Genomic DNA, 19,676 nt, shown 5'->3' with positions numbered 1-19,676 from the left:
AGAAATAAAAGAAGCACTGAAAGCTTTTTAGTGGAGGATTTCACACATATGTGGTTTAAAAAGAGCATTCTGACAGGTTCTATAAGCAACGTGTGTTGCTTAGTCACTAAATCCTGCCCTACTCTTTTGCAAGCCCATGGACTGTAGCCCACCAGGTCCCTCTGTCCAGGCTAGAATACTGGAGTGGAAAGCCATTTCCTTCTCTAGGGGATCTTCCCAATCCAGGGATTGAAGCCACATTTCATGAATTGAAAGTGGATTCTTTACCACTGAGCCACCTGGGAAGCTGATAAGCAATAGGGGAGTCTTCAAAATAAATATTGTCTTTCAATGATGGAAAAGGATGATAAAGTTAATTTTTTAATAAACTAATATTTGGGCTAGAATGAATGTGAGGTGTCTATAACTGCATTTAATACACGTGAAATATTAAAAACTGAATGAGACTAAAGTGTTTGCAAATCCAGTATGATGCTCATTTTCCATAGCAATTTAGCATTAGATACTAATTGGGGCTCTACACTGAATATTTCAAAAATATATTATTGAGATAATGCTTCACTGGACAAGCTTACATTAATTTAAAAAGAATTTTTAATATTACTTTATGTTCAATTTGACATTGAAATTAGAAAATAGCTCTTTAAACATTCACTAAGTGTTATGAATGAAAAAACTGTTTCTCAACTGCCTGCCCTGTTTGTAGGATGGGTCAATTAATTATTTTGTAACACTTGTATCAATCTGTGAGTGCGTGTGTGTGCCTGTGTGCTTAGTCACTCAGTCATATTCAACTCTTTGCAATCCCATGGACTACAGCCCACCAGGCTCCTCTGTCGCAGGAATTTTCCCGGCAAGAATACTGGGACAGGTTATCATTTCCTACTCCAGGGGATTATCCTGCTTCAGAGATCAAGCCTATGCCTGTTTTATCTCCTGCACTGGTAGGTGAATTCTTTACAACTGTGCCACCTGGGAAGCCCATATGATATATATTTATATATATATATCAATATATATATTGATATAGATAAAGCAGATATATATATCTATATATATATATAGATAAATATTGATAGCTAAATAGATCGATATGCTTTAATACAAAAACTTCTCCCATGTAATTTCCATCATGGAATATTACTAATGGACATATCCCATGACCCTTTATTGGTTTCCTAGTGCTCATAGAAATATTTTAAAAGTAATACTAATGCATGCTGCTAAGTCGCTTCAGTCGTGTCCAACTCTGTGTGACCCCATAGACGACAGCCCACCAGGCTCCCCTGTCCCTGGGATTCTCCAAGCAAGAACACTGGAGTGGGTTGCCATTTCCTTCTCCAATGCATGAAAGTGAAAAGCGAAAGTGAAGTTGCTCAGTCGTGCCCATCTCTAGTGACCCCATGGACTGCAGCCCACCAGGCTCCTCCATCCATGGGATTTTCCAGGCAAAAGAACTGGAGTGGGGTGCCATTGCCTCCTCCATACTAATGCATAGTTACACCAGTTACATGCCACACACTGTGCTAAGCACTTTACATGTACTATGTCATGTAGGCCTTGTAGCAACATGATGAAATAAACACTATAATTATCCTGTATTTTACAGTAAGACTTAGGTGGTTAACCAACTTCCTGAAGGATACTACATCGCAAGTGGTAAGGCTTCTCAGGTGGTGCTAGTTGTATAGAATTTCCCTTCCACTGCAGGAGATGGAAGAGACATGGGTTAGATCCCTGAGTTGGGAAGATCCCCTGGAGGAGGGCACTGCAATCCACTCCAGTATTCTTGCCTGGAGAATCTCATGGACAGAAGAGCCTGGTGGGCTACAGTTCATAGGGACACAAAGACTGAGACACAACTGAAGCGACTTAGCACTAAGGCCAGTATCAGAAACAAAAAGACTAAATTCCAAAGCCCATGCTTTTAACTACCTGTCCCATACAGTTAAATAATTTAAATGTACAAAACATATTCTACAGTGTATCTCAATCAGATAGACAATAAGTAGATTCTAAGTGATCTTTAAAATTCCCATTCCCATCACTTGAAATCATTCATTCAGCTATCATTTATTTAATAATGTATTTGTATATCTGTTATAGGTCAGGCAGTGCTCCAAGAACGAGGTGTACAACAATGAACAAAACAGGCAAAATACAGTCACCATTCTAGTGGGAAATACAAATGATAAGCAAAACAATATATAATATGAAACTAAAGAAACCATAAATGGTGTTTTGAAGAAAAATAAAGGATGCTAGGAACTGCCATGCAAGTATTTCCCTCAACAGAGTGCACACACCACCAGAATGGCAGTGACCAGCCACACAGGCTACCATAGCTGCCGCCCTGCTCTGAGGCCCATTCTGAGCTGCAGAGTCTGGCTGCCTAAGCCAGCCTCCTTCTGCCAGCCTAATGATACCTCATCCTCCCTCAGAACCCTCTTACTTCCATTTTCCTCCCCCTTCCCCACCTCAATCTTTGGGGAGATTCTTGAAAACTGTGAGTCATCTTTCATGACTCAGATCAAATCTCATTCTTTTGTGTGAAGTCTCCCCTGACTCACCCACCCTCACTTCCTCCTCTGCACTTAAAATTGTATGTACTACATTCAATTTGTTGGTTCATATCTCTTTCCTCTACTACACCGTAAGCTTATTCATCTTGTTACATCTAGTACCCTAAATAATCCCCATCTCTAAATAAGCCCTGTCTCTAAGCAGGTACTCAGTAAAAGTTGAAGAATGACAAGCTTAATGTTGCAGTGCATGGCACAATAAAGAAAATAGCATAATTAGCAGAATAGGCTGACAAGGGAGATAGGAGTTCAATCATCAAAGTCCTCATACGCTAGGCCAAGGAGTTAATGTTTGCATCCTAAAGGGAACAAACTACATGGACAGAAGAAAGGTTTAGATGTACGTATATCTAGGCCCTATTTCATATCCACCAGTCATATGTACAAACTTGGGAAGATTATTTAACCACCAGGAGCCTTAAATTTCTTCATCTATTAACAGGGATAATAGAACCTCCCTCACAGATCTGGTATCAGAATTAAAGACAATGTTTATAATGCATATAGCAAAGTGACTCACACAGACATACACATATACACACATACAAACAATAAATGGCACCTATCATAATAAATGACATAAGGACAGGAAGGACATTAACAAAATCTGTGTTCTAAACACATCACTCTGTGAGGGTATGAAAGACACATTGTCAGGGAGAAGAAACTAGTAGTTGGAAAGACCCAGAAGGCTGTTTTTAAATTCTTCCAAGGAAAACAGTTAAATATCTCAATTAAAGAGGGAAAAATTAGGACAGGGACCAGAGGAAAAATATGAAAGATACACAGAAAAATAATCAGATACAGGAGACTATTATATAATGATGAAGACTAGTTAGAAAAATTGATAGGTTGAAGATCAGCTATGTCAAATAAATGATAGCTTCTGTAATAAAAAAAAAAAAGAAAAGGATATTTCTAACAGCATCACAGTAAAACCAGTAATGTGAGCAAGGTGAATGGTATGAGCCTGGAGTAAGGTGTGCAAATCTAACTAGAGATCAAAACATGAAAAGAGATATTAGAAAACACAGGTTTATACCTTTTTGAGTTTAAAGAGGCAAAAAGACATACTAGTGAAATAGAAGTGTTCGCTGAAGACATTTCCATTAATAAAAAAACTGGGTAGAACTAATCAGTTTTGAAGTTCAACTGATAACTTCATGTCAAATACTATTGGTTCGATCAAGTCTTGATGTCTCCAACTTGACTCCTCAAGCAAAAAATCTGGCCTAAATTTTTTTTAAATCCATGATACTTCTCTTCTTTTTTTGGCTCATATTCAAGACTACATTTTTTAGCCTTGGGTTTCATGTGGCTTGGGAAAAAATAATAAATATTAATAAAAAAGGAAAAAAAAAGAGTGAATTTCTCTTTGTTTGAATTTTTTTAGTTCAAGTGATTGCCCACATTAGAAGTGGAAAAAAAAATATGTTAAGGAATTAAAGTTTTTGAAGAAAAAAAAAAGATCAGATAGAATTTTTGAGGAAATATGTAAAGGAATACAAACGTATTTCATGGTCATTGGTCAAAAACTGGGAATCCATTCAAGGACTTAAACTTATCTGTGCCCTAATAAAGTGAAAAAAACCTATGGAGTAAAGGACTGAAACTTAAATAATAATTTATGCCTAACAATTTAATTCCATTGCTATCTACTTCAGGATTAACAGCTAGTGATATTTCACTTGAAAATTTCAAAGAACAGGAATAATGATGTTAATAAATTAGTAAACAGCCTTATAGCTTATTAATAAACTATAGAAAAAATATGTAATCTTGTATGACCTTGGACAAGTTATTTGTCCTCTCTGTGCCTCAGTTTCTTCATATGACTGTTGACCTTTAAAACTCCTTCCAACTCTAACATTCTATGAACCTGTCAAATCATAAATTATATACTATACAGACTATTAAATGTTATAGGAGTTCAGAGTCGAAGCATTAATCTGGACTGAAAACCATGCTGTAGCAGAAAGAGAGAGGGCATAGAGTAATGAAAACCATAGCCAAAGAGTGAATATATGTCAAGACTATGCAAAGTACTCTACAGTCATTATCTGACTTTTTGAAATAACAGACTTTATTTTTAAAACAGTTTTAGATTTACAGAAAGATGAGAAAAAAGTACAGAGAGTTCCATATACTCGCTCACTCCCTGACTTAATTTTCACATACAGATACATACTATGAAGTTACTATTATTATGTCTATTCAGCTGATGAAGCTGCCACAGCAGGGAGACATGGCTAAGGCTGGATTTGTTTTCCAGTGCAATCGCCACCATTAGGCTGCACAGTCTTCCACAAACACCTTGTTTTAAATTACTGCTCTGCAACTTACTGCAAATCACATGATATGACCTCTCTGATCATTATTTTCAGAAAATGTGACAAAATTAGATAATGTGTATAAAGTATACTCATTAGTTAGTTCCTTTCTTTCTCTGAAGTAAACTGAGTCTCAGGAAGGAGATAATATTGAATCTGCGCTTTCAATTATCAAAAAAAAAAAGGCATATACCATTTTGATACAGAAAAGTTGTTCACAAAGACACAGAAAAATCTGCATTTTTATTTTATATAGCAGGAATAGTGAAGGGTTTTGAAAGAATGATTGAGAAAAAAGAAATAATAAAGAACTAAGAGGAGAAAGGACCACATTTCAATAAATCAATATCTGCATTTAAATGAACTAAAGAGAAGGAAAACCTCTTCATAATAGACAAGAGAAGATAAAAATAAAGCTCCATAGAACAAAGCTCTTTCAAGAATACAGGAAAAGATTGGCCTGGGACTTCTTTACAAAAAAAAACCAAACCATAAAACCTCTATTCCCAAGCAAAAGTGTACTAAAAGTTATATAACAAACAATTCAGTAAACACATACAAAGTAATTAAAAAATACAAAGCTCTCTGGTAGCTGCTGAGGTAGACTAAATGAATGTTAGTTTATATGAATGTTACTTTATATGATAAAAAAAACTTTTCAAATGTGATTAAAGATAGTGAGATAGGAGATTATTCTGGATTATTCAGTGGGCCCAGTGTAATCACGACAGTCCTCATAAGAGGACTATAAAGGGGGTCAGAGATGGTACCAGAATGATGGAAGCAGAAACCAGGGGGATGCAGTTTAAAGATGAAATAAGAGGCCACAAGCCAAGGAACAGAGAAGCTACAAAGGGCAAGGAAACAGATACTCACTTCAGAGCCTCTAGAAAGATCACCATCTGCGGACACCTTCACTTTAGCCCAGGAAAACTAATCTCAAACTTTTCAAACATCCAGAATTATAAGAAAATTAATTTTGTTGTGTTAAACCACTAAATTTGCAACAATTTATTACAGCAGCAATAGAAAACTGTTATAGTTGTAAAACAAGAAACCACTATACATTAAGACTCTTTTATGTACTAGGCACTATAATCGGAGAAGGCAATGGCACCCCACTCCAGTACTTTTGCCTGGAAAATCCCGTGGACGGAGGAGCCTGGTAGGCTGTAGTCCATGGGATCACAAAGAGTCGGACACTTAATGTGCGACTTCACTTTCACTTTTCACTTTCCTGCATTGGAGAAGGAAATGGCAACCCACTCCAGTGTTCTTGCCTGGAGAATCCCAGGGACGGCAGAGCCTGGGGGGCTGCCATCTGTGGGGTCACATAGAGTCGGACACAACTGAAGCGACTTAGCAGCAGGCACTATAATAGGTACTTTCTCAAGACCTGGTTTTTGCTTACTAAGAAATTATCATCTAATTGAAGCAACAAAAAGGTGTTCAGCTCATTATGTGATAAAAGCTATAACTGAATAAAAGTCTTACAGAAACATAGAAATTTAGCCCTGAAGGATAGGAACAAGGCTTTAAGTTTGTGGCTTGCTTTTATAGATCTCCTCATCACTTGGGAAATATTTCTACCTAAGACACAAAACATCTTCCACTCTCTGTTGACATGAGAATTTTATAAGCCTCAAGCAATCTCAAAATTGAGAGTGAAAATCAGGAACTCATTTGGTTGAACCTTTTTGGTAGGAGACGGTTTTTAACTTTCAGATTGTTTCAAAAATCTTTCTAAGTCATAATGCCTGGGGGGAAAAAAACGTCTGCATATAATTGGTCTTAGATCAAAACTCATAAAAAAAGTACTGTTGGATCAAGTGTTTTAAATTTAGGATACAAACAATATGATACAGGTGAATAGTGATGCTCTTGATACAATATAAAAGATATTTATTTGCTGAACACCATCTGGAAAAACAGAAAAGTTGCAGGCACTGTGGGAAAAAGCAAACTGAATATACAAGCTAACAATAACGAAGATGTGTGGAGAGTCCCAGACCAGTTCACTCTTTCTGAAACCTCTTCAGTGGGAGAAACAACAGTAATGATGCTAAGTTCTAAATTAGCAATAAGTCTAGAGAGGAGGACTTCCCTGGTGGTTCAGATGGGAAAGAATCTGCCTGCAATGCAAGAGACCTGGGTTCAGTTCCTGGGTTGGGAAGATCCCCTGAAGAAGGAAATGGCAATCCACTCCAGTATTCTTGCCAGAAGAATCCCATGGACAGAAGAGCCTGGTGGGCTCCAGTCCAGGGGGTTGCAAAGAGTCAAACATGACTGAGAAACTAACACTAGAGAGAAGGATCTTTCAGGCACAAGAAATCAGTGGCCATAGATACTCTGCTTCCTCCTAACCCTGAACAATTGTACTGAAGTCCTTTTGAATGAGCCAGGCCTAAAACTGACAACTTCTTGGCTATAATTCAGTTTCATACATCTGATACTGTACAAAACTTTTCTGCTTTAATTGTGGTGCTCCTGCAATCAGATATCATATCAGGGAGCAGATGTGCTTCCCAAGGATTAAGTCCAATTCTGCAAATATGGAAAAAGCAAGAGAGTTCCAGAAAAACATCTATTTCTGCTTTATTGACTATGCCAAAGCCTTTGACTGTGTGGATCACAATAAACTGTGGAAAATTCTGAAAGAGATGACAATACCAGACCACGTGACCTGCCTCTTGAGAAACCTGTATGCAGGTCAGGAAGCAGCAGTTAGAACTGGACATGGAACAACAGACTGGTTCCAAATAGGAAAAGGAGTATGTCAAGGCTGTATATTGTCACCCAGCTTATTTAACTTCTATGCAGAGTACATCATGAGAAACACTGGACTGGAAGAAACACAAGCTGGAATCAAGATTGCCGGTAGAAATATCAATCACCTCAGATATGCAGATGACACTACCCTTAGGGCAGAAAGTGAAGAGGAACTAAAAAGCCTCTTGATGAACGTGAAAGAGGAGAGTGAAAAAGTTGGCTTAAAGCTCAACATTCAGAAAACGAAGATCATGGCATCTGGTCCCATCACTTCATGGCAAATAGATGGGGAAACAGTAGAAACAGTGTCAGACTTTATTTTTCGGGGCTCCAAAATCACTGTAGATGGTGACGGCAGCCATGAAATTAAAAGATGCTTACTCCTTGGAAGAAAAGTTATGACCAACCTAGATAGCATATTCAAAAGCAGAGACATTACTTTGCCAACTAAGGTCCATCTAGTCAAGGATATGGTTTTTCCTGTGGTCATGTATGGATGTGAGAGTTGGACTGTGAAGAAGGCTGAGCACCGAAGAATTGATGCTTTTGAACTGTGGTGTTGGAGAAGACTCTTGAGAGTCCCTTGGACTGCAAGGAGACCCAAGCAGTCCATTCTGAAGGAGATCAACCCTGGGATTTCTTTGGAAGGAATGATGCTAAAGCTGAAGCTCCAGTACTTTGGCCACCTCATGTGAAGAGTTGACTTAACGGAAAAGACTTTGATGCTGGGAGGGATTGGGGGCAGGAGGAGAAGGGGACGACCGAGGATGAGATGGCTGGATGGCATCACGGACTCGATGGACGTGAGTCTGAGTGAACTCCAGGAGATGGTGATGGACAGGGTGGCCTGGCGTGCTGCGATTCATGGGGTCACAAAGAATCGGACATGACTGAGCGATTGAACTGAACTGCAAATATATTTTTAAACACAAAAATAATAGCTCATGTAAATACATCAGCTTAATAGCAGATTTTCACACAACCTACTTGTAATCACTTATTCACTGTTTATATACCATCCAGAACATATACGTTTCATGAGGGTAGGGACCTCATCCATCTGACTCACCACTGAGTTTTCATAACCACACACAATGGCTGCACTGTATGGCTCCAAGCCATGCTTGTGCTCAGTCGTGTCTGACTTTTTGTGACCCTTTGGACTGTAACCCACCAGGTTCCTCTGTCCATGCAATTTTTCAGGCAAGAATACTGGAATGGGTTGCCATGCCCTCCTCCAGGGGATCTTCCCAACCTAGAGATCAAACCCACGTCTCCTCTGTCTCAATTGCAATCCACCCTGAAAATATCTACAGTTTTATCTTATTCACGTGCCACAAGTATTGAGTCCCACTGCATCTGGTATTAAAAGGGAAATGTTCTTTTTCTAGAATGATTTTTATTATAAAAAGTTCTCCTCTATTATAGCATTCTTGACTCTGGTAAATAAGTCTACTCATGCTCTTCATACCCCTTACAACACTAATGACTATGATCAATGCCCACAAGTTATCTTTCTATTTCTATTAAAATACCTTTACATATAAAACCCTCCATCCCTTGGATTATTTTGCCAACTGCCCTTTTCTCAAAGATTTTAGGTCTAGCCTCTCCAGGGGCACGTATACAGTTATGCATTTTATACAAAATACAAAAGCTCCCAGACAGGGAGATAAGGACTTTGGACTTTGTCTACTAGTCAAGTAATGCAAGGATCTCCTTGGACGGCAAGGATATCAACCAGTCAATCCTAAAGGAAATCAACCCTGAATATTCATTGGAAGGACTGATGCTGAAGTTCCAATACTTTGGCCACCTGATACAAAGAGCCAACTCAATGGAAAAGACCCTGATATTGGGAAAGACTGAAGGCAAAAGGAGAAGAGGGCGGCAGAGGATGAGATAGTTTAACAGCATCACTGACTCAATGGATATGGGTTTGAACAAACTCCAGAAGACAGAGCACAGGGAACCTGGCGTGCTGCAGTCCATGGGTTTGCAAAGAGCTGGACATGACTTAGTGACTAAACAAGTAATGCATCCTCACAAGACTGTGGCAGGAGGGCTGTGATCCATTTTCTTTATACAAAGTTACCACCTTCTCTTAAAGCTAAGTACTATTATGGGAAGATTAGCCCAGAGAGGGTTTTTTCCTAATGCACACATTTCAGCTAGCAGAGATTAAGTTTGTTTCTCTTTAAAAGCATTGTACATGCCAGGTATTAATACACCAAAGTTTGCTTTGGGTCTGCATTGTTTCAGCTACCATTCTCAAAGCACTTTCATTTTTAGCCTCAATAGTTCATGGCCAAGATTGCTTTCCTGAATCTACTTACCTGAGGGTATGTGTTAGAGGCAAAGTTAGACTGCTTTGTCCTTCTGTGCATTACACAACTCTTACACACTATCATTTTTAAATCCAATCACTTGGACATAGTTGTATTACAATTTCCTGAGTTTGATCCCTTGTGTGGGAAAGCCTGGGGGACAACTCAGGACTTATTCATCTTCATCGACTTCTTGCCCTCCCCTTACTTCATCATACATAAAATTTTAAAAATTAGGTTTAAAAAAATATGATAAAGTAAAAATAACTCTTTGAATAAGATGTTCTCATATTTTGCTCTTTAAAAGCATTTATAAAAACTAGTATCATTATTTTAAAATACTAAGTGTATAAAATCATTTGTTTGTTATAAATATCAGTTCAGTCACTCAGTCATGTCTGACTCTTTGCGACCCCATGAATCGCAGCATGCCAGGCCTCTCTGTCCATCACCAACTCCCGGAGTTCACTCAGACTCACGTCCATCGAGTCAGTGATGCCATCCAGCCATCTTATCCTCTGTCGTCCCCTTTTAAAATAAGAATTGTAAAACAGTGATACTGCTATAATTCCATTATCCTGGATTCCAAAATAAGCAGTATACTTAAGGCCTGCTGTCAGAGAGGCCCTTTCAAGTGTTGCAGCACGCGCATCACCACCAGGCTCTCAGTCCAGGATCACAAGACAAGACTGTGCCAAATAAGAATTGAAAACAATATAAAGTGCCAACCCTAATTTCTCCAACCTCAGTAAGCCAAGCCAGTGTTCAACTCAATTTTTTCTTAAAGTATCTGCTTTGCACCAGCACATCAGAGCATTCCAAAATGAATCATATCTGAAAAAATTAAGATTCTCTCACCTGAAAGCTCAGTCCAATAGAGCAAATGATAGTAGACTATATGTTAATTTTTGGATGTTCATTAATCTTCACAAAACCAACATGTGCTAGAGAATATTATATATTTTAAACATGAGGAAACTAAGTGCAAAAAGTGTATATGCATATACAAATTCTTATTCATTCAAAAATATATGTTAAATGCATACTTTGAGTCAAGTACTTCTCTCCTTTTATCTTATTCTCTTAACTTTTCCACTCGCTTCCTGTTTCTCTTCCCTTCCTCCTTTTCATCCTTTTCCTTCTTCTTCAGACAATAAAGAAATAATGCTAGACTCAAAAGAAAAAAAAAGAAAAAAAAAAAGTAGACTGTGATTGTTGTTACAGGAGAGGGGCTTTTAAAAAGCAATGAAAACACTTGAGAAGCCTAGAGACACAGAATCTAGTGGGAGGAGAAAACATGGTCTGACTGTATGTAACAGGAAGAAAAGAGGAAGTGTAAACCTGGGAAAGCATGGAAGTACAATAAAGTGAGCCTGTGACTGAATCAGGTTTCATGGAGGCAGAGGAGCAGGCTGAGACACACAGTAAGAGATAAAATTAAAAAGAAAGACTTATTCTGCAACTTGGATTTGATAAGTCTCTATTAAACAAAATTTTGATGAATTACATTAAATCTCACAATAACCTTACTAGAAAGATGCCGATATGGTACCCATTTTATAGATAAATAAACTAAGGAAGAGAAATATTCACAAACTTTCCCAAGGTCACACAGAAAGAATTCTGAAAGACATGGGATAACAAACACAAAGAATCTGACTGCAGAAGGTGGATATTTAACGACCACTACTAGAGAGAGCCAATATAAAGAAAAAAGTTATTTAATATAATTTACATACAAGATTTTTGAATGTTGCAATCCCCAGCTTTTCTAGGTTCTCACTTACATGGTCCTCTACATTATATAGCATAAAAAAAGAAAAGAAAAAAAAAAAGAAAGTGCTCTTAAATATGAAATAAAAGCACAAATTTAAAAGTAAACTAAGGTTTAGTATATCTTTTCATTATTATAATTCACCCAGAAATTGAAACATCCAGGAAAAAAAACAACAGAAAGTTTGTGGAAGCTAGCTCTAGCAGTTTCTTAGAAGATTTTTCCAAGACAATTTCCCTGATTTTGTAGAAATTCTCATTCAGAAATATTATGTATTCATTTACTTTTATATCCATTTCCTCCACCAATGAACAAAAACAGTTCTAGACTTCAAGTACATGAGTGTCACAGACAAATTGGCCACTGATGCCCATAAGAAATGGTCTACAGATAGTACAGATCATAATTTCCAGTAAAGGAGCATTTAGCTCTGTCTTACCTCATTCCCTTTCTTTTTAACCTGGTCTATTAATACCACTTTTGAAACAAAAGACTCTTCCAATTTCAAGAACAAAAAGGTAAGCATTCTTTTTTTTTTTTAACCAATAAGCCTACTGAAACAGGAGAGAATGGAGTAGGGCAGAATCTTTCAAAGAATGACACAGCCATAGAACATGACAAAAACTGTCTAGAATTAATTAGACCCAAGATGGTGGAAGATTTCACTTCCAGTAGACTGTGAAACTCACTGTACTCATTGTAATACGGTATGCTAAATGACACACACCCTCAGCACCATGACAGTTCTGAGGCTAATCATAAAAAGGCCAAAAAGTGGGTGATGGCTAAGTTCCTGGAAATCCCCGCCCCTTCCCAGAAATAGTTGGAATAATCTTCCCATTCATTAACCTATGAAATTATCCAGCCATAAAAACTAACGACCCCATGCTTCAAGGCCTCCTGCCTTCTGAGATGGCCCATACTCTGTGAAGTGTTTTTTCCAAGGCTGTTCTCAACTTTTGAGATGGACCACATTCTGTCTATAGAATGTGTATCTTTCTAAATAAATCCACTTCTTATCTATCACCTTGTCTCTCACTGAATTCTTTCTGCAATGAGACATAAAAGAACCTGAGCTTGGGTTCAAGACCCAATCTGGGTTTTGCCTTGGTCTGAGTCCCATATGTGGGTTCAAGCCCCATCTGAATTGCATGGTTTCATGATTAAAGAGGACCCTTAATAGATATCTAACCTCAGTTATTAATTTCTCTCAGAAAGGATTACAAATAAATTATCCTGAAACCAAAGTCATAATTTAGATACTCATACCTTTCCTCCAACTCTATCTTATGCTAAAAGTCCCACGAAACAAACAAACCAAAACAAAACAGGGGGCTTCAATGGTGGTCCAGTGGTTAAGAATCTGCTTTGCTGTGCAAAAATTATCAGTTCAATCCCTGATCTAGAAAGATCCCACATGTTGTTGTTGTTCAGTCTCTAAGTCGTGTCTGACTTTTTGTGACCCCATGGACTGCAGCATGCCAGGTTTCCCTGTTCTTCACTATTTCCTGGAGTTTGCTCAAATTCATGTCCATTGAGTCAGGGTGATGCCATACAACCATCTCATTCTCTGTTGCCCCCTTCTCCTCCTACCCTCAGTCTTTCCCAGTATCAGGGAAGATCCCACATATCATGGAATTAAGCCTGAGCACCACACGATAGCCCACAAGCCCCAACTACTGAGCCCACATGCTGCAACTACTAAAGTCTGCACGCTTAGCGCCTGTTCTCCACAACAAAAGAAACCATCACAATGAGAAGCCTGCACAATGAAGAGCAGCCCCCACTTGCCCCAACTAGAGAAAGCACCAGGAGTAGCAACGAGGAACCACCACAGTCTAAATAAAGAAATAAATAAAAATTTAAAAAAACAAAAAACAAAAAAAATGCATCTTGTTATTTAGAATATACTTTTTACAACCAGGTTATCTTGAAATATATGAAAAGAAATTATGTAGCTCAAAGTCAGAGATGCCAAGCTAGATCTACTGCGATTTTAGTTTTAATTGGCTAGTGTATGCTTTTGGTTCCACCTGCTTTTGAGTAGAGGACAGAAAGAGGTTGTGACTCATGGCGAGAAATGGTTGAGAAAAGATGATAGAGAGCTTTGTAGGCTATGCTAAGGAATTTGGAGTCTTTTGTCTGCTTTGCAGTGTTGGTGCTGTGGAGTGTTTACCTAACTTTTGTGACCGTAGGAAGAGAATCATTTCAGATGTCAACGAAAAATTAATCAGTTGATCTAAAAAAGAAAGGGAAAATTATATTCAAGTCAAATGTGAGGATTATAACCTGGGAAAAGCAACTCAGAAAGCTCCAAGAACTGTTTCACTCATTAGAAGTCAAGGCACAGTTAAAGGATTTTGAGACAGAAGGCTGTATATTAAATGATATATTATTGATAGTTCACACAATCCAGATCTAAGCATAATTAAACAGTGATGATGGCTCCAATCCTCTGTGAATATAGCATAGTAAAAACCACCCATTATATACTTTAAAAGGGTGAATCTTATGTATGTGAATTATATCCCAATAAGCTGTTAATCAAAACATAACTATTAAGAGTTTGATATTCCTGTAGCACAGGGGTTTTAAGAGAGAAGGCAAGAAAGACAAGTTGGCGTTATATTACAGAAAACATAAGTTGCTCAAATGTGCCATCTTGAGGAGTTCTGACCTTATCTTATGAACAGTAGAAAGCTAAGAAATAATCGTATCAGGTTCAGAAATTATGATTGAGACCACCACTAATCTGAATGGAAAGGATATAACTGTAACCAGGAAGGGTTAATTTTGACTCCATGCTGAATCTGTTTCTGGGATTTTAACCCTTGCTTTTGCCATTTCTGTTATTATAATCATACATAATGGCCTGCCTCAGAGAACCAAGCCCCTTCTGCCTAACCCTTAAACTAAAGTGCCTTAGTTTAGCTCACAGGGAGATAAGCTGACCCTGCCCACCTATGAATGACTGAAAGGAAATGAAACTAACACATCCCCCTATCTGAGGCTTGCCATTTTAGGAGATGCTTGCAAGAATTAAATGATCCCTTTACTATATTCCCTCACTTCCTTCCATCTCTGATCCATTAAAGAACCTGGCATCCAGGCCCTGACAAGATGGTTATTTTTGAGTCAGTAGTTTGCCATCTTCTCCGTCAGCTGGCTTTCCAAATAAAGTTGTATTCCTTGCCTCAACACCTTGCCCCTCAGATTTATTGGCCTCTCATCCCAGGGACGGGGGAGCTGGGTGGGCTGCCGTCTATGGGGTCACACAGTAACTTAGCAGTTACTTCAGTAATGCAGCGAGCAGAGTGAGCTTGGACTTGGTAACATAATATCTATGTACTTATAGTCTTAAATTACAATGGATTACTTTCATTTACATATTGGATTATTTCCCTCACTTTTAATGACTTCACAGAACTCAGAACTAAAAAAGAATATTAGAAATTATTTAGGCTAATTTCTGAAACTGAGCAGCACCCTGTGGGGCCCTCCTGGGTACAAAAGCCTTTCCATGTCTCCCACTTCTTGTTTGTAGGAAAAAGGCTTCAGCCTCTGAGACCTCCATGAGTCCCAAAGAGCAGATTCAAACGGTTTCTAATCAGAGAAGTAAGGAAATGCAGAAACAAAGAAGAAGCAATCAAGAAACAGTAGTGCAGCAATTAAAACAGGGTACTGGTTCCGCCCCAAGGAATACACATAATGTCTGCCAGTTCTTCTGCAGGAACAAAGGCCCCCACCCAGGTGGAGGACGATCACTTCACGCTGAACACAGGATTCCTGGAACACTGCCCCGTTAACACCACCAACTAACCAGGAAGAAAGTCATATATCCTGCAGCCCTCATTCCAAATTTTGCCTATAAAAACACTTCTCTGAAAACCATCAGGTTTTTTGAGCATGAGCCACCTGTTCTCCTTGCTTGGACCTGCAATTAGCCTTTCTCTGCTCCAAAATCTGAGGTTTGTTTGACCTCACTGTGCATCAGCACATGAAACTGCATTCAACATTTCTTCATTTAACAGGTAAGGAAACTCGGCCTAAAAAAGTAACATATTTGTCCATTGTCATACAGCTAATGGGTATCATTGTTTATAAATATCTATTTAATATTCAATAAATATCTATTATTATAAGATACACTAATGGGCTTTATGAAAATTGGGTTAGTAAATGACTTATAAATTGTCCCTCAGATCCCTTGAGATGGTTTATAAAACTTCTACTGATTTGACATTTGTGGTAGAACAATTAGTAGATTAAGTGTAAAAAATACTCAGTTTTGAATCCACAGAAATTACTTCAAAGGATTAAAATTTTATCCATCACCTTCTAATCACAAAAAACTGATCATTTCAGCTAAATTCTGCATTATGAACTCAGTGCCCTTTTACTTCTATCCTTCCCATTCTTTTGTAATTACTCCATATCTCCTAATACTAGGCTCCTTATTGAATTGCTAATAAAATCCAGAAAATGCCCGAAGAATTCAATTCAGATGCAAATGGAATTATTTGGGTTGCTCTCTGTCTCTGCTTTTAAAAAATCATAATATGAAACAGTGTGCTGTTACTAAAAGTCCCACAGACTTCTCAGCTTGATAACTGAAGTAATTTAGAAAACTGAGAAAAAGATCTGTGACTGCTTTATAGCTAATTTATTTACAACAACTTCAGGACTGTGAAAACTCACCCACACATGTATACCTACAGAGAAAGAAAAATAAATTCTTCCTGAAACAGCAGCTACTTTTTAGTCCTGATGGTGCTTTCTTCTCATTTCTTTTTCCTTACTTGCTCCTTATTTTAGGTAACTTCAATAAGATGTCAGTTATACATCTAAATTTACTTCTGAGTTCAACCTAACTAAGAATTACAGCAAAAGAAAAGTGGTACCTCCTCCATTATTAAGCCATCTTCTGGAGATGCATTATGTTGAAGAACCGCCTGCCCCCCCACCCCACCCCCAGCTGAAGAACAGACCTACACAAAATTGTGTGCAAATTAAATTGTAAAAAAAATGGGATAAGACCTATGCATTTGACTAGTCAATGAACTATGCAAGATGCTTTGAAGTTACAACAGAACAAAACGAGGAATTTTAGTTTTTATGGAAAGAAAATTCATGAGTGAAGCTTCATCTTTTAAAGTAAATGCTCCTATCTTCAATAACAGCTTTTTTTCCTTTTGTAACTCTGCATAATATATGACAACATGCTGACTGGAAAAAATGCTGACCTGTCAGCTCTGGGTTTTAAAGTAGGACTTAAATTTCTCAAAGGTCTCTTAGATCTTATATGTTATAATCCTATGATTCTTTACTCTTCCTTTTTGTGTCATAGCACAACCATTTGATATGACATTCTGCAGCCTAAAATGTCAAAGTAAATAATTTCAGCATTGAATTAATGTTTCAAAAAGTCAGTTCCAGCCCAAAGGCATCTAAAAAGAAATGAAAATAATCAAATATATCAGTTAAATACATAAAAGATATATATGTACCTATATTTGTACATATGTGGAGTTAAATGTCTGAAAGAATATCCATCAATATGTTACTATGTCTAAGTGATATTATTGTTAAGCTTAGCTACAGGTGATTTAATCTTCTTTATGTTTTTCTAGGTCTGAATATTTTACAATAAAAATGTATGTTTTATAAATATGAAAAAGAGCATTTCTATTCTAAACTACAAAGAAAAAGACTTTAAAAAGGTACAGAGGAAAATTGTCATCTTTGGTGGGCATGTCCACCACCACCAAGATGCAGCTTGTCCATGAGACAGAGATGGTCGATGAGGAAGTTAATCTTGAGAGTGTCTCTTGGGAACTTGATAGGTTGGAGGTACTGGATAGGTTGGAGGTAGAGAGCAGAAACAACTGTATCCATTTTGACATTCTAGGCTCTGTTGGGTTGTCTGGCATGCTACCAAATGCAGTAACACTAGAAGTCCCTGAGAGTCATGGATAGGGATTAAGTGGATCAGCTAGATGACCCACAGAGGTGGAATTGGATCAAAGCTGAAACACCAGTGTAGAATTTTCCCTACCAAAGAATAGCAACTGGCTAGTTTGGGTAAGGTAAATCCCTCCCCGCTATTCTGCATCATAAGAGGCCCAATCTGGATAACTCCCAAGTTCAAAGTTGGTTCCTCTTTACTGTAAACACTGAAAATGCTTTCCCTTGATCTTACTTGATGGGCATTAGAGTACTGAAAGTCAAATGTCTAAATAGAAGGGATAAGTAATATCACCTGTATGCTACGAAAAACTTCAGAAACAATGGTCTTAAAGTCATGAGAGAAAATGTAAAACAAAATTGGTACAATCATATTCCTTAAATCCTCACTAGCCTCTTGTTAGTTCTGAGATAAGATCCTAAGTGCACTATCAGTATGTTTGGGGGAGGTGAAGTTTAACTGATATATTGAAAGACTAGAGATCTCTTCAAGAAAATTAGAGATACCAAGGGAACATTTCATGCCAAGATGGGCACAATAAAAGACAGAAATGGTATGGACCTAACAGAAGCAGAAGATATTAAGAAGAGGTGGCAAGAATACACAGAACTATTCAAAAAAGATCTTAGCGACCCAGATAATCACGATGGTGTGATCATTCACCTAGAGCCAGACATCCTGGAATGTAAAAGCAAGTGGGCCTTAGGACGCATCACTATGAACAAAGCTAGTGCAGGTGATAGAATTCTAGTTCAGCTCTTTAAAACCCTAAAAGACGATGCTGTGAAAGTGTTGCACTCCATATGCCAGCAAATTTGGAAAACACAGCAGTGGCCACCAGACTGGAAAAGGTCAGTTTTCATTCCAATCCCAAAGAAGGGTAGTGCCAAAGAATGCTCAAACTACCACACAATTGCACTTATCTCACACGCTAGCAAAGTAATGCTCAAAATTCTCCATGCCAGGCTTCAACAATACATGAACTGTGAACTTCCAGATTTCAAGCTGGATTTAAAAAAGGCAGAGGAACCAGAGATCAAACTGCCAACATCCGCTGGATCATCAAAAAAGCAAGAGGGTTCCAGAAAAACATCTACTTCTGCTTTACTGACTACACCAAAGCCTTTGATTGTTGTGGATCACAACAAACTGTAGAAAATTCTGAAAGAGATGGGAATACCAGACCACCTGATCTGTCTCCTGAGAAATCCATATGCAGGTCAAGAAGCAACAGTTAGAACTGGACATCGAACAACAGACTGGTTTCAAATTGGGAAAGGAGTACATCAAGGCTGTATATTGTCACCCTGCTTATTTAACTTCTATGCAGAGTACATCATGTGAAATGTCGGGCTGGATGAAGCACAAGCTGGGATCAAGATTGCAGGGAGAAATATCAATCACCTCAGATACGCAGATGACACCACCCTTATGGCAGAAAGTGAAGACAAACTAAAGAGCCTCTTGATGAAAGTGAAAGAGGAGACTGAAAAAGCTGGCTTAAAACTCAACATTCAGAAAACGAAGATCATGGCATCTGGTCCCATCACTTCATGGCAAATAGATGAGGAAACAATGGAAACAGTGACAGACTTAATTTTGGGGGGCTCCAAAATCACTGCAGATGGTAACTTCAGCCATGAAATTAAATGATGCTTGCTCCTTAAAAGAAAAGTTATGACCAACCTAGATAGCATATTAGAAAGCAGAGACATTACTTTTCCAACAAAGTTCCATCTAGTCAAAGCTATGGTTTTTCCAGTAGTCATGTGTGGATGTAAGAGTTGGACTATAAAGAAAACTAAGAATTGATGCTTTAGAACTGTGGTGCTGGGGAAGACTCTTGGGAGTCCCTTGGACTGCAAGCAGATCCAACCAGTCCATTCTAAATTAAATCAGTCCTGAATATTCACTGGAAGGACTAATGCT

The sequence above is a fragment of the Budorcas taxicolor genome, chromosome 25, assembly GCF_023091745.1.
Source record: "Budorcas taxicolor isolate Tak-1 chromosome 25, Takin1.1, whole genome shotgun sequence".
Classification (NCBI taxonomy): domain Eukaryota; kingdom Metazoa; phylum Chordata; class Mammalia; order Artiodactyla; family Bovidae; genus Budorcas; species Budorcas taxicolor.
The sequence above is the reverse complement of the archived record's forward strand: the minus strand, read 5'-3'. Positions refer to the sequence as shown.